The following is a 14,766-nucleotide window of genomic DNA, read 5'->3' on the forward strand; positions in this document are numbered from 1 at the left end:
GGGGGGGTGGGGAGGGGAATGAAAAAGGAAAAAAGAAAAGCTATTGATTTAAAAAATTTGCATTTCCCAGTGAAAGCCCCAAAGGTGGCTCAGGCTCACCGCAGTCAGACAGAAGACGAGCAGGCACAGGGAGGTTTTAAATTAAGGTAAAAAGGCAGAACATAATGCTTCCAATTTACTTTCTTAAAATGAACTGTGCAAGCTAGAAAGCCACGAATTAGCACTACTGAACACTGCAGGCACCAAGAAGAGATTTTTAAACCAATCCCTCCTTCCTTTATCTTGTCAAGAGACTGTATTTTCGTTGTGTTTGTATGGTAATTTAAACCATGCTAGGGCTCAGAGCATACAGTGTAATTGTAAGTCGGCAAGGGTTTGAATGCCATCACTGCAGTGAAAATAACATCATCAGCTCATCAGCTGTGTCAGTAACATTGCAATTATGTAAGCAGCTATTATTTCCACCCCTGATACACTATATTAGAATGTATTTGGGGGGGCTGGAGCTGACAGGTATTCTGTAAATATGAAAAGCACACAACAGCAGCTGAGCCATGATTCAGGGTAGGAACATCATTCCACCAGGGCTTTCTAGTGGCATCATCAGCAGTGCAGGCACCACTCTGCTGTAAAACTTGTTGCTTTTCTGGTGTCCCCTTTGCCCTAACACCACAACCTGTCCATCACCCAGGACCCATTTCCTTTCCTCTTACCACCTTTTATGCTCACCCAAACTCAAGCATTAGCCCCAAAATAGAAAAGATTACTTTAAACTGCAGAAGAAAGTTACATAGACTTTTTTGTTTGGTTTGTTGCAGAACAGTCTTGTGGGTTTGGTGGTTGTGTTAAATATGGCTGAGCCCCTGGTTTGGGGCTTGGCACTAAGCAATTAGTCTTTCTTTCCGAGACTTCCCGTGTGCTTTTGGCCAGATCAATGATTTCCTAAGCTTTAATTTCAACTTCTTAAAAATGAGGCTAGCATAATGATGCCTTTCTCTAATCCTTTGCATGTTTATATGGTGAGCACGTGACAGTGGAGCCAGCCCATGAGGCTGACTTCAGAGAGCCCCAGCCTCCCTGTGCTCCTGTTGCAATGGATCTCTTGGCAACAGAGGAGCGAAAGCCCACGCACAAGTGTCTGTCAAAGTTCATCAGCACAGTAGAAAACTCTTTTCCATGGCATCATGCACGCTGCTATGCAAAGGTGATCTGCTGAAAACATCATCCCTGCAAGCTTCATGGGGAGGAGGCAGCACAGCTCCTGTCCCAAACATGTTCCTTGTGCCCTCAGCACCCCAGGGAGGCAGATGTAATTGTCCGTAAGCTTTTCTGCTTGCCTCATTTTCTCTCTCTCGCAAACACACCCCTCATCAGCCCAAAACATGGCTAGAGTGCATGGCACAGCTTCAGGTTCAGGGCTGAGGAGTGCTTCAATAACAGATCAATATACGAATAAATACAATAGGAAGCCACGCTCAGACTAATTCAGTCAGTTGTTCAGTGTAGTGCTTAGAGAAGCAATGCTGCACTGAATGTGTGCGTGTCAGGGGATGGATTCAGCCTTTCTTTTCTTTTTTTTTTTTTTTTTTTTTTTTTTTTTTTTTTAATTTTTCTTTTTAAAAACCATTGTGAAATTTTATTTTTTTTTTTTTTTTTTTTTTTTTTTTTTTTTAAGATTTCCGTTTAAAATGCAATTGGAAGATTGATTCTTTAGATCCTCACTTAAAAAGGGTCTAGGTCTTGAGTATAACTCAGTGTGAAGGGAGATGATTCTCATCTTCACCTTACAGAAATGCCGCATATCGTAAAAGCTGACAAAGGGTATGAATAAAGGTAAGGTATGGGGGGATACAGCCATAAAATTACAAATGCCTGGTATGTACAGAATGCCTGTACACAGTACTATTAATCTATAGTTTTGGTTGTTTTGAAATCACCCCTGCAAGGAAGATGTGTCTATTTGAATGTACTCTTTATTAGAATAATTGCATTCTTATTTCAGGAGAACACTGAGGTCATCTATTCTTTTACTGTATTCTCTAGTGTATTATATTCACGGGAAAACATATTTATTCAGAACTTCATTTTGATTTAATAGAAAAATAGTTCTTGCCACAGCAATGTGGAATACTCATTTTTCTCCATGTGTTGATTTTGGCATATAAATGCCAGAAGCTTCTGTTCTCTTTCCTTATCAAGAAAAACTTGCCTGAGATTAATTTCCTCATCATCCTTTCCTTTTAAAGTGGCTGCTTTTCAATGCCATTTAAAAACAGAGTTGTGATAAATTCCTGTTTTCAATGTGCAAATTTCAATGAAAGAGTCTATTCCACAGCAGTAAAGTAATTGAATCCAAATAGAAAGGGACTAAAGAAATAAATTATGAAATCAGGTGCTGTACTCCAGCCAACTGTATGAGAGGTGCCTTCATGTATTTTTCTTTCTAATGACAATTAGTTTTGAAATAAACTAGTTGGAAAGCTTTTAAAATTTTTATAGAGGGGAAAGGACATGCTTTTGACACCACTTCTTTATAATTGCAGATTGGACTAATTGAAGACTTCTTATACCAAGTAGAAGACAATTACTTAAAGAACAAAAGGCTGAGAATAGCTAAGATGGAAAAAATGAAAAGAACTCAAAGTACACAGCAACGTTATAGGAACTACAAAACCACCCCTTACCAGCCCAAAAAACACGGCCACACAGCAAACAAGAATGTTAACAGTGAATATTTGACAGATGGGTCAGCAAAAGCCACCTTTCCAACTAATGAGCCTTCCCCTGACTGTGGGGTATCTTTAGCAAACACCCCTGCACTTCATTAGTCTTTACTGGTTGGAATAAATCTCTGTGAAAGGCTTGTTTTAAATTGTCTTGTTTATTTAAATAGTAACACCCAGCAAAAAAGTGGCCTATATTGTATTTTCTGTTCTGAGAATATTCTGCATCCAAACTCTATAAAATCCTGCTGCCTTGATTATGACCCAAGCATCACTAAAAAAAACAGTGTTCCCTCCATCCTCAGCTAGGAAGATTCAGCCCCACATTGCCTTCTTTCCAGGTTAATGCCTTACACCAATACAGTACAATCTATAGGCGAAAAGCATCATTCTGCACCTTACAGCTGTGGCAACTGCAAGTGGAAGAACAACAACACTATGAAAAGAGAAAGGAAAAGAAAATGGAGCCAAGCTGTTGTCCCATGGTTAAGAACATGGAGTCCTCCTCTCTCGTCTGTGCCCTTACGATGAATTTTTTCCCCCTCCATTAGATGGTAATTGTTTTTTTTACAAAACCACAAGAACGCTGCAGGGAAGAGAAGAACTGCACCTCCCTTCTTCAGTGCAAATCTCTTGCTTAAGGATCAGCCACACATCTTTCACTCCCACAGCAGCAGTCTGTAGTGCAGGCACATCTTGCATCGCTTTGGTCTTCAAGGGAGGACAGGATCCCAAATCCCCTGACACCTGTCATCAGTGAGCAAAGCAACACACCTGCTTTTCAACAGAGATCACCTTATCAGATGATGTTTGACAGGCATCCCCAGCTGATGTGTGCAGTCTCTTCTAAGGCTGGTATTTCCTTTATGTTCACTCTGTTTACTTTGTAAGTAAAGAACCTCGTTCTACAAAAACAGTATTCAGTTTGATTAGTTTTATAATCAGGGTGATTTTAAAAACAAAAAGATTGAAAGAAAGGGAAAATCCAGCCCCCAGCCCTAAGATTTAATTAAAAATCCAGGACCTCAAAGGTATTTAGCACTCAATTCCCACTATCTATTTATCATAGATAGGAGTCTAAATCCTACAGATTTTTAGCTGCTCAAGTCCATCTTCCTAGGCTCTCATAAAAGGTTTTTGAAAAACAGAAAGAACTGATAAAAGCTTTGACGGTTCTTTGTTCACTGTTAACAGAGTAAGTATAAAGAAATCTTTTTGAGAAAATCTGAGCTAGCCTGAGCTCCTTAAACATGTGGGACAGGAAAACAAAGAATTATTGCCCTTTAGAGATGGCATTATTTTGCTATGGAGTTGGTTTTGTCAGATGAAGTTTTATGACACGCAGTGGCAATCATCCATCCTTGATGAGCAGACACACACTAAATCAGAAAGACCGCTCTCCATGGATCATCAAGTCACAGTTAACACATAGTTTGGTAAATCATGAAGGTCTTAAATAAATACTCTTAATTTGATGCGAGCTGGCTTACAATTCTGCAATATTTAATGCAAAATCAGGTATTTTTACCTAGAATGATGAAAAGCAGTAAAGTGCACTGAAAACAGGTGATATTTAGGAACAAAAAAGCATGCCAGTGAAAACCAGTTGTCTGTGCAATATTAACAAGTTGAGCTGAGTGCACCAAGAAAGATGTATCAGTCTCATCGTGAAGTTTTGCAAGAAACTCTGATCCAAGACAAGATGTGACATTTCACTTTTCAGTAGGGCAGAAAACCTGTCTTATGATGTAGATCAATACATCACTGAGAGACAGAGGCCATAACCCATATCAATCTGTAAGGTGTCAGAAACATCTAGGACAACACTTCGCTACAGTGCCCTTTTACCTCCAGAAAGCCACAGCCTAAAGTAGTTGTAAGGAGATGAATTCAGCTATGAAACAACACAAAGCAAACATGCAAGGAGCCTCTGTCACAGAGAAGGGTATTGCTATTTCCAAAAATACCCATCTGTGATGCATAGGCGCAGGTCCAAACCTGCTTAGTGTTTTATTCATGAGTCTCTGAGAGTCAGCATTACTCTGTTCAAGGCCAGGTTGGACAGGCCCTTGAGCAATTTGGTCTAATGAAGAGTGTTCCTGTTCATGACAGGGTGGTTGGAACTAGATGCTCTTTAAGGTCCACTCCAACCCAAACCATTCTATGATTCTATGAATATACTATATTTTGGCTGCACAATGGGGAAGAAGGGCAGGGGGGATTTGTGATGCTTGCTGTGTGCAGTATCGTTTCTAAAGCACGAGATTCACTAGGATCACCTACAAAATTAAAGTACATAATAATTAACTTGCCTTTTAAAGAAATAGTAGACTGAATTACAATGATTCTCTGGCCTCTTAGCGGGAGATTTCTATAGGGTGATGACATATACTACGGCTCCTCTCATTCAGGAAATATTATTACAAGTTGGACTTCACTCCTCTTCCTCTTTTTTGTTAAGAGCACATTAAAAACACTCTGGCCCATGGTTGTGGTGGCTCTTTTGCTCCTGTACACAAGGACACATGAGACCACTCCCCAAGAGTTCCACTTTCAGGTCACTTCTCTTTCAAAGACTGGTTTCCAAATGAATGATGGGGGTTTGTTTCCCTCCATCTCAGATTTTATTACAAAAATGATTTATCTGTTGACAACTAGGTTCACCGGCCCCAGGCAACTGGTGTCAGTTGAAACCACTCAATGAAAAGCACAGAACACTATACCAATTTCAAGAAGGGAGGTTGGGGGGTGGGGGGAAGAAGAAGAATGCCTCATAATTCTTCTGCTCGCTGCTGCAATCTTTACTTCCTTGTAAATGCCAGAATTTCTGTACTAAGCCCTGGAAGGGACAATGAGCACAAGCAGAGTCAGCTCCTTCAGGTGTTAGGTGTATGTTTACTGTTGAGTTACAACACTAATTACGACCCAGAGAAGGTAGACCAGAAAGTGGTTGGTCTTAAAAAACATTTTTCATTTTCACTATTTGTAAAGTCTCTCCTGTCAAAGGCGTATGGTAAAAACACCTGACAAATACAAGATTGTGATTCAGTGATGGTTCCATAGCTAAAGTATCAATTAAATTAAACACATGACCAAAGGAAGATGATGAGATGCACTTGTGACACCCAGTCATAGGGATTAAATCAGTAGTCTGCTGTTGCTAATCTCACTTCGTAGTCAATGAGAGGGATAGTACTCAGAAAAAAATTGGGAGCACCTCAGTGATGCTCCTGCCTCTGCAAGTATCTCTGTCTACCTCTGTGAAGGAGAAAAGAACAGTTATATCAAGTTTTCCTCCAAATTGGACTATACAGATTGCAAACTCCTGAGAACAAGGACAGTTTTACAGTCCATTCTAGAATGCCCTCTTAGGAATTAGCATATTAATACTTAAGAAAACACCTCTTAAAAAGGAGTCTCATATTAAGAAATCTATAAATAGTCATGAGTTTCTTGACACAGAAGACATAGATGGGATATTAGGCACCACAGTATTTCCAAAATAAAGTCCATGGCTAAAATTAGAATAGTCTATATACAGGTACACTGTATTCTACTTCCCATCCAGCTGAGAAGTCATACAAATGTAACCTATTGCTTATTCAGTGGCTATATGTGGTCACACATCTTTAATCTCAAAAACCAGAACAACAGCAGGTGCCAGTTTTACATTTTTCCATTTGAACTACAATCATTTTCACAAAAGCCAATTTCACATTGGGCTCTTTCTTGTTCTTCTTGTAATTCATCATGAGAAGACACGAGATCTAAGACACCTTAGCAAGGCATAGCCCATGAATAATACAGCACATTACTCTGACCTTTTCAGTTTGCTTTGTAGTGCGACTGGCCAACCATTCCTGTCCTCCCTTGTTGACCCACCCCATTAACCTGGGAGGAGAAGGTGGAACGGAGAGACAATTAGCCAGAAGAATACTAAAAAGGTTAACACAGGAATGCACAGCCCTGGCTTTCCTGAGCTTTAATGTGTAATAAGATGCCGCAATCTCTTTCTTCTTTCAAATTATGCAGGGAAAAAAGAATAAGAAATTGCACAAGATGAACTTTGTTCTCATTTCAGATTATAATCATGTAGTTCCTATCAGATGTCACACTTGGATGATTCTAGTTTATGCATGAATAAACTGAGAAGAATGTTTATTTTTACTCCTCTCAATATGGAGAATATTGAATTGGAGCGGTGAACTTTTCCTTTGAAGTTGGTCATTCTTGAGTAAAGGAAGATGGGAGAAAGTAGAGTCGAAAAAGCTCCATACGGCAGTCATCTTTAAAAAGGTCACACTTGCTACACTAACTACATGAGCTGAGTCATTCCAGTCATTTTCTAGTCGGAGAGAGGAAATGGTGGAATTTTTGCATCCTGTGGGCTGTCAGCTGCAGAAAGCTTTATCTCCACATTCACCAAGAATACCAGGGCAAGAAGATCACACGTGTGTCAGGCACATACAGAAAATGAGGCACAGTAGGTCCTGGTGGAGGTTCAGAAGTGCCTGTTTGTTTCCATACATCTTTGTAAAATAGTCTAGATTTTTTTTTTTTTGAAAGATGCCACTGTCATGGATGACACAGAGTTATATAGGCAATTATCAGAAAATGTTTCCTGAAGCCTTGTAGCCAAAAGACCTAATTTCTTTTGCTCGCAAAGATTTTCTAAACATTATTCTGGTATTTCAGTTACAATGGCATGGGATAGTTTGGTTTTTAAATGCTGCCATACCCTTCTCTTTGTATGACTGTGTGACTCTGAGTTGCTATTAATAGCAATGATATTAAATACTCTGGATGGAAGAAGTGGGAGAAAAGAGAAAGCGACCTTTCTGCTACCCATTAGAACACCAAATTTTACATTTATTACAAGTATTGACCCCAATAATGCAGAGTCTTTTTTATTATATCACAGTAATAATATAATCTCTATTTTGCTTAAGGTGATATTCAGACAGGAAGAATTACTAACAAAGAAAAGATAAAGATTTAAATTACAAAAATGACTTCATGGTTTTGCTCTATAATACATTTTAAGTCCAGAAGGGACCATTAAGATCACCTGTATGCCAAGGATTTTTACACTGTGCTTTTTGATATATGGGATCTCAAGTAACATACCATTTCTTTTGACCCTTGCTCCTGAGCATTCTCTCTGATGGATTTTTACAAACTATGCATTGAAATATTCACACGCTTAGAGGCATGCTCACAAACTGAAATTGGTTAGAGAAGCATAATTTCTTTTCAGAGGAGCAGTCATTCTTTTTAGGACAAAAGTTTTGCTGTGGTTTTGTAACAATTTCAGTGAAATCAGCACAAAGAAAAGTTAACCAGACTGCAATATCTTCAAAATGTTGATTTGAAAAAATCTGTAGCAATTTTAATGAGCTCTTATTCTTGATTTAAAGTTTGGAATTGAACTGAATGTTTCTGCATATTTAGTGGCAAAAGTTACAGCAATTACACCATTTACCAACTGTCCATAACTTTAGCCACTGCCATTCAGCACTACAGGGACATCAGCAGCAGCAGCATGAGAACTCCAACCTCAACAGCTTGTTTCTATGGATCACTACCACAAATTGAAATATATCATGAATTAGGAGAGTAGTATTGCTGTCCAGAACCAGATTAAATTCTGGGTATGTTGAATAGAAGAGGCAAATGAAGAAAAAGACAGACAACCCATTCCATCTATTGTCTAGGTGACCTAGGGAGCGCCTATGGCACAGAATGAACCGTCCCCTCCCAAAGATAAAGGACGAAATATCTTACTGTTCTTTGCGCTCACTAAGTGAGGGCTGTGGCAATCTGTAAAAGAATGAGAGTGCCAGGAAACATGTTGAGTTCTGCTGCTGTTGTGGTTTAACCCCAGCTGGAAACTAAGCCCTGCACAGCTGCTCTGTCGCTTCTCCCCAGTGGGAGAGGGGAGAGAACTAGAAGAGTAGAAGTGAGAAAACTCATGGGTTGAGATAAGGACAGTTTAACAGGTAGAGCAAAAGCCACGCACAAGCAAAACAAACCAAGGAATTCATTCACCACTTCCCATGGTCAGGAAGATGTTCAGCCATTCCCAGTACAGCAGGGCTCCATCACACTCAGTGGTGACTTCGGAAGACAAACACAACCGCTCCAAATCTCCCTCCTTTCCTCCTTCTTTCCCAGCTTTACATGCTGAGCATGACATCATATGGTATGGAATATCTCTTGGGTCAGTTGGGGTCAGCTGTGTCCCCTCCCAACTCCTTGTGCACCCTCAGCCTGCTCACTGGTGAGGGGGTGCAAGGAGCAGCAAAGACCTTGACTCTGTGCAAGCACTGCTTAGTAGTAACTAAAACATCCCTGAATTATCAGCACTGCTTCAGCACAAATCCAAAACATTGCTACCAGCTACCAGAAAATTAACCAGCACAGCTGCCTTGAACAGCTTCTCTCCAAATCCTCCCTTATAAGCAACACAGCAGTAACTTTATTTTTTAAATATATTTATCCACCACTGTCAGTAAACATGCCCTAAGAAATGTTGTTTTCCAGAGGGATGAGACCACCGGCTTTTACATAGCGACAACTAAGCAGAGAGAAAGCTTTTTTTTTTGTTGTTCAGATATGAAGTGTCACTTCTTGTGGAGGTAAAAGCTGGAGGTGCATAAAACCAAATTCTGCCATTTAATTAGTAATCAGCAATGATCTGTCAGTCAGAGTTACCGTAAGTCATGAACTGTTAAGTCAAAGCAAAAATGGCAAGTAATTAGACTGTATCCATTAGAGCTTTACTAGCACTCACTCATACAGATAGGGTTTCAATCTGAGAAAGAAATGGAAGTGTGAAACTCCTTATTATATTCAGCTTTTTAATTAGCAATGAGTGCTGATTTGTCAGCCATACCAACTCTAATGCACAAGCCATTAAAACACAGAAAAAAAGGCACATTTTCAAAATAATTTATGCTTATATTTACATTCCCTCCAGGCCAAAACATTGGAGAAACTACTGAAGTATCATCTTCGCCATCACAGAGTAGCAGAAAGCACGTAGGAGCTTACAATCCAACACATCAATGAATTACTGACTGTTTGGGTAAAGACCAAAGTTGAGTTTGTGAGAGAGGAAGTGTCTCCAAACTATCTGACAAATAAATATTACCATTTTAATTGTACATGAAACAAAATCTCTAAGAGCTCAGATAACACAATTTGTATTTCAGTCAATCCCATTTTAAAGAATCCATTAATGAATTGATAGCGTGCTTACCAGGCTGCTGCATTTCCTTGATCTTTGGATGAAGAAGGAGGTGGTTGAAGTGCAAAAAGTCACCCTTTACCCGATCTTCCCAGATACCTGAGCTAGTGAAGCAGAATGAAGCCTGCTTCTGGTCTTCAGTAGGCACAAGATTTTACTTCCCCCAAAATAGGATGGGCTGTACAGTACTCCTGGTAAGCTGAGCAGCAAAGCTGGGCTTTCCAGCCTTAGGCCAACAGCCACATCTTTCTTCCTCAGTCCTCAAAGAAACTGAGGTGCTAGAGGGAGAGGGGGAGAAAGGGGCACAGATGTTCTCTTTTTACCCATATCAATATAAGTAGCAGAACTTTGACTGCTTAATTTCACCAGTAACTGGCACCAGGCTTCACTATGCAAGGTAAAAAATAAAAGGATGCTTCACATCTCTTTGTTAGTACCTTTTTCTTTTTCACTATTTCATACACATACGTATTTACAGATATAACAGCTTAATTCAACAGTAGAGGGTAGCTCCCACTATAGCCAGGCTCTATACTTATAGTGCCAGTATATGGATCAGCTGATAAAGGCACCAAGACAGCTTAAACTAATTACAATTTGCAGGTAGGGTGGTAATTGCACTTCTAACTGCCTAAATTAGGCATACAAATGCATGGTTGCATTTGCTAGAAGCTGACAATACATTGTGCCAGCTGAAAATTCAGCCCTGAATAGTGGTAATGTTCTTATCTAAAAATGACTTTTGTTTGCCTAACGTCTGACAGTGTAACATCTATTTCACTACATGTTTAATTAGTTTGTTTTCATGGCGTTCTTCCTTCCATTTTAGCTTTCATTACTGACGGGAGAGAGCAGGTTTCTGGCTCTGCACTTAAAACTGGTCCCAAGGCAAAGAACATGGCACCAATTCACCCTTGTAATGTCAGTTGTATAGAGCACTAAGCCAACATTCTAAGCTCCCTACAGCTTTTGTGTTTTTAAAGTACATTCTAGCTAGCCCCTGTTTTGTCTCTGATGGCTGGCTTTCAGAGGTTGTAAACATCTATCTCACTGTGGAGTTTTCAGTTCCTATTTTTGAAACAGCGACTATTTTTTCTGCAAAATACGGGTCAAGCCGTCCTGTTGAATCTACAACAGATTCACAATCAGGTGCTCTCAAGCAGCTATTATCTCTCCACCTTTTCTTTTTGAACAAAAACCTACAAAAGGTTAATCATTTTAGACCATAAATGCCTCACTAGCTTGCTGTGAGTGTATGTTTATGAATTCTAGGTGTAGGTTTGTGAATGGCTGCACCGCTCAAGCCCAGACTGAGCTATGTAAGGAAGTTCACATGATTCAGATATCAACAAAAGAAGAGTTCAGCTCCATCCTGAGTTCAACTTCCTACGGTCTCTTGGCCAGCTGCCAACATCTTTAACATCTCAGTGGGGATTCTTGTGGGTTTTTTTTTAAGCAAGCAAGCAAACTATTGCTTCCTTATGTATCACCTTGCCTCACGAGCTTTAGTCTATGCATTCCCTACAAACTACCACCCGAGAGCTACACAGGCTCCTTACACGCTCTTTGTAGTACAAACTTCCAAGCACTATTCTGCATTTCAACTAGTAACAAAGATAGGTTGGTACCACAATACGTAATTTTCTCCAAATGTTGAAGGTCATATTTAAATTCCATCACAATGTACTTACAACACTAATTCCAGCTCACAGGAATTTTCTTCTTGGAGCATTACTATCCAGAACCACAAGATACATATGGCTAACAAGAGAAGCAGGCAAGCACACTGCTAGAAAACTGCATTCTCCTGGAAATTTTGGATCAGAACAGTGAGACATCCTCACCTAACACCCACCCATAGGAAGACCCTTCCCTGTTTTTCAACTTTAAGAGGCATCAGTTTAGGACAATGGTTAAGAGTAAGGATTCCTGTAGCAAAGAACACGAGCTCATTGAACTATTTGGTTTTGTACAGCCTACGAGAAGGTTGCCTTTTAAACAATGATTATTTTTCAATCTGCTTTTTGGAGAGTTCCAGCCTTTCTGAATGAAAACTCTTGTATGCCACATGTGTGCTGGCTCACTCTGCAGCACAGTGTTAAGTGAATGAGAGCCAGGTTAGAAACAGACATCCCTTTTATCCCTGTTTGTTCCTTAAAGCATTGCAGAATCATGGAATGGTTGGGGGTGGAAGGGACCTTAAAACTCATCTAGTACCAGCCCATGGAACAGGGACACCTTCCACTAGACCCATCAAACCTGGCCTTGAACACTTCCAGGAATGGGGCAGCCAAAGCTTCTCTGGGAAACTTGTTCCAGCACCTCACCACGAAGAACTTCCTTATCTTATTAAATCCCCCCTCTTTCAGTTTTAAGCCATTTCTCCTTGTACTATCACTACATGCCCCTTAAAAAGCCCCTCTACAGCTTTCTTGTAGGCCTCCTTTAGGTGGTAGAAAGCTGTTAGAAGATCTCCCTGGAGTATTCTCTTCTCCAGGCTGAAGAAGCCCAGCTTTCTGAGCCTGTCTCCATAGGGTTGTAATACTGTCATGCAAGATACTGCCTTACTGAATGGGTCAGATGATTCCTAGTATTTTCTCCAGTATCCAAAAGATTTGCTACAATGCTCTAGCTAATTAGATTAAGAACTGTCATTAAGTTATCAAATGAGCACATCAGTGTAATTACTATCTATTAGCTTGTTATTTTAACCCAAAATTTCACTGTTCTCCCTTCTCTCTATCTCACCAAAACGGTCAACATCTACAAAGCAGTTAAGGGCTTCCGTACAATCCAACAGTACGTAGTGCTGGTGCATCATCTCACCAGTCTGGGATAAAGCACACCTTCAGTGAACTGTTGCTACAGAACATCACCTTAGAGCACCATCAAAGAGCAGTAAACAAAGTAATGACTACATTGTCCATTTTATGACATCTCATTTAATGACAAGGAGACTGAGCTGCCATTTTCTCTTAGTCCTAGGATAAGATATTTTTTTTTAAACTGTGCACTTTTTAATAAAAATAGGAGCCTCATGGTAAAACTTGACATCACAAGTTAAGAGAATAATGCATCCAGAATGCAGGAGAGTTAAAGTCACACTGGAGGCAGAGTCTTCCTCATCCTTTTCCTTCAAGTGTTAGCAAGACTGAACTAGTTCTTCTATTAGAAAGTTACATGCACCAAAGTACAAGCAGTAGGATGCAGCCCCCTGAAAAATCATTTTCCATTAATTTAGCAGAGCTGTGCAGTAGTGGTAATACCAAGACTAGGCAACACAGTAAGCAGTAGAAGTTCAATTGTTTTGAGTGTAAGTAAACTGTGTGGAAGCTAAATACAAATAATCTGGAAATTCAAGAAAAGCAGAGGTATGATAGGCTGACATTATTGTAAGTTTGCATGAAGTTTACCAGGTTGGAGATGCCCATCCAAAAAAACAACCAAAAGAACCCCAAAACTGTTGGGTTTTTTTAGCAGTATTTATTGAATAGTTTATTTCCTAGAGCCACTTTATTGTGTAAATGTCAGTGCATATTTAGGTCAGATGTTTCTTTTGAATGGGTAACGACAAAAACCCCCTGGATACATTTATCCAGGGGAAGATGGGAAGATAGTGAATATATTAAAAAGAAAAAAAAAAAAGTTTGGTTCTGGCAGATTCAAGCCTACCAAGTTGCATACTTCATTCGTAATAGCTACATAGATAATCAGAGTACATCTGCAGGCTGGAGCCCAACACAACTCTTTCTGTAAAAAGACAAAAGTAGACTCTCATAAAAGCCTGTTAGGCAAAGCCATAAGCAGTATTATTTTAAACAGTTTATTTACATGGATTGAATTGGCAAAAAGAGATATAAAAACCAGTTAAGTCTGACACATAGAGAAGTATCACTAGTTACATACAGACATAAGACAAGACACTGGTGGTTAAAAAGGAACCATAAGTTGAGAACTCCTACTAATACAGAGTGACAGTTAAACTATTAATGAAATGCAGAAATATACATATTTAGATAGTTCCTGAGATAGCATTGCATCAAACTAAGTGTTCAGAGATGAAAGAATGAACATGTAGTTTTGAAGGAAGGCACAAATACACGAGAAAGCCACATAAAAAGCCTTGGAGAACTACACTCAAAATTTGACACATCAAAATAGGGCCCTCGGGTTACGACGTCATACCACTATTCCCATGCATTAAATAATGATTTCTTAATCAAGTATGTGGAAGATGTAGGATTGGGGGGGTTTAACAACCCTACTGAAAGGGAGTAAAATTATTTTCCTCAAACTTTCACTCCAAAGAAATTCAAAAGAATTCAATTGATAATTTTTGGTGGTGGAAGCTAGTCACAGCCTTTAAACTTACTGTTCAAATAAATGCACATAATGTACCACTGTGTTACAGTGAGACTGCAGAAGACCATAAACACAGAAGCTCAATTGTATTTCTTTACAAACAACTTCCTTTATAAAATATCAGGAATAAGCAGCTGCACAACAGGTTAACTGTCATACTTGACAGGTCAGGTACTTCATAATGCACCTCGATTTAAGAAATTAACAATCCAAACATTAGAGTGCTCTGCCAACTGATGAAGTTAGGCGAGTATCAAAGCCATTCAAACTAGCTATAAGTTATCTGAACATCATCTTAATTTCAAAATCTGAAAAAAGTTTATTGCCTAGAGGGGAAAATTTCCACAGAAGAAAATGCTTCCACTATGTTCATGAGAAAATAAATTTCTGCAAGGGAATACTGTGTCTTAAATGAAGACCAAGTTACTTATT

This window comes from Nestor notabilis, unplaced genomic scaffold, assembly GCF_000696875.1.
Source record: "Nestor notabilis isolate BGI_N333 unplaced genomic scaffold, ASM69687v1 scaffold25846, whole genome shotgun sequence".
Classification (NCBI taxonomy): Eukaryota; Metazoa; Chordata; class Aves; order Psittaciformes; family Psittacidae; genus Nestor; species Nestor notabilis.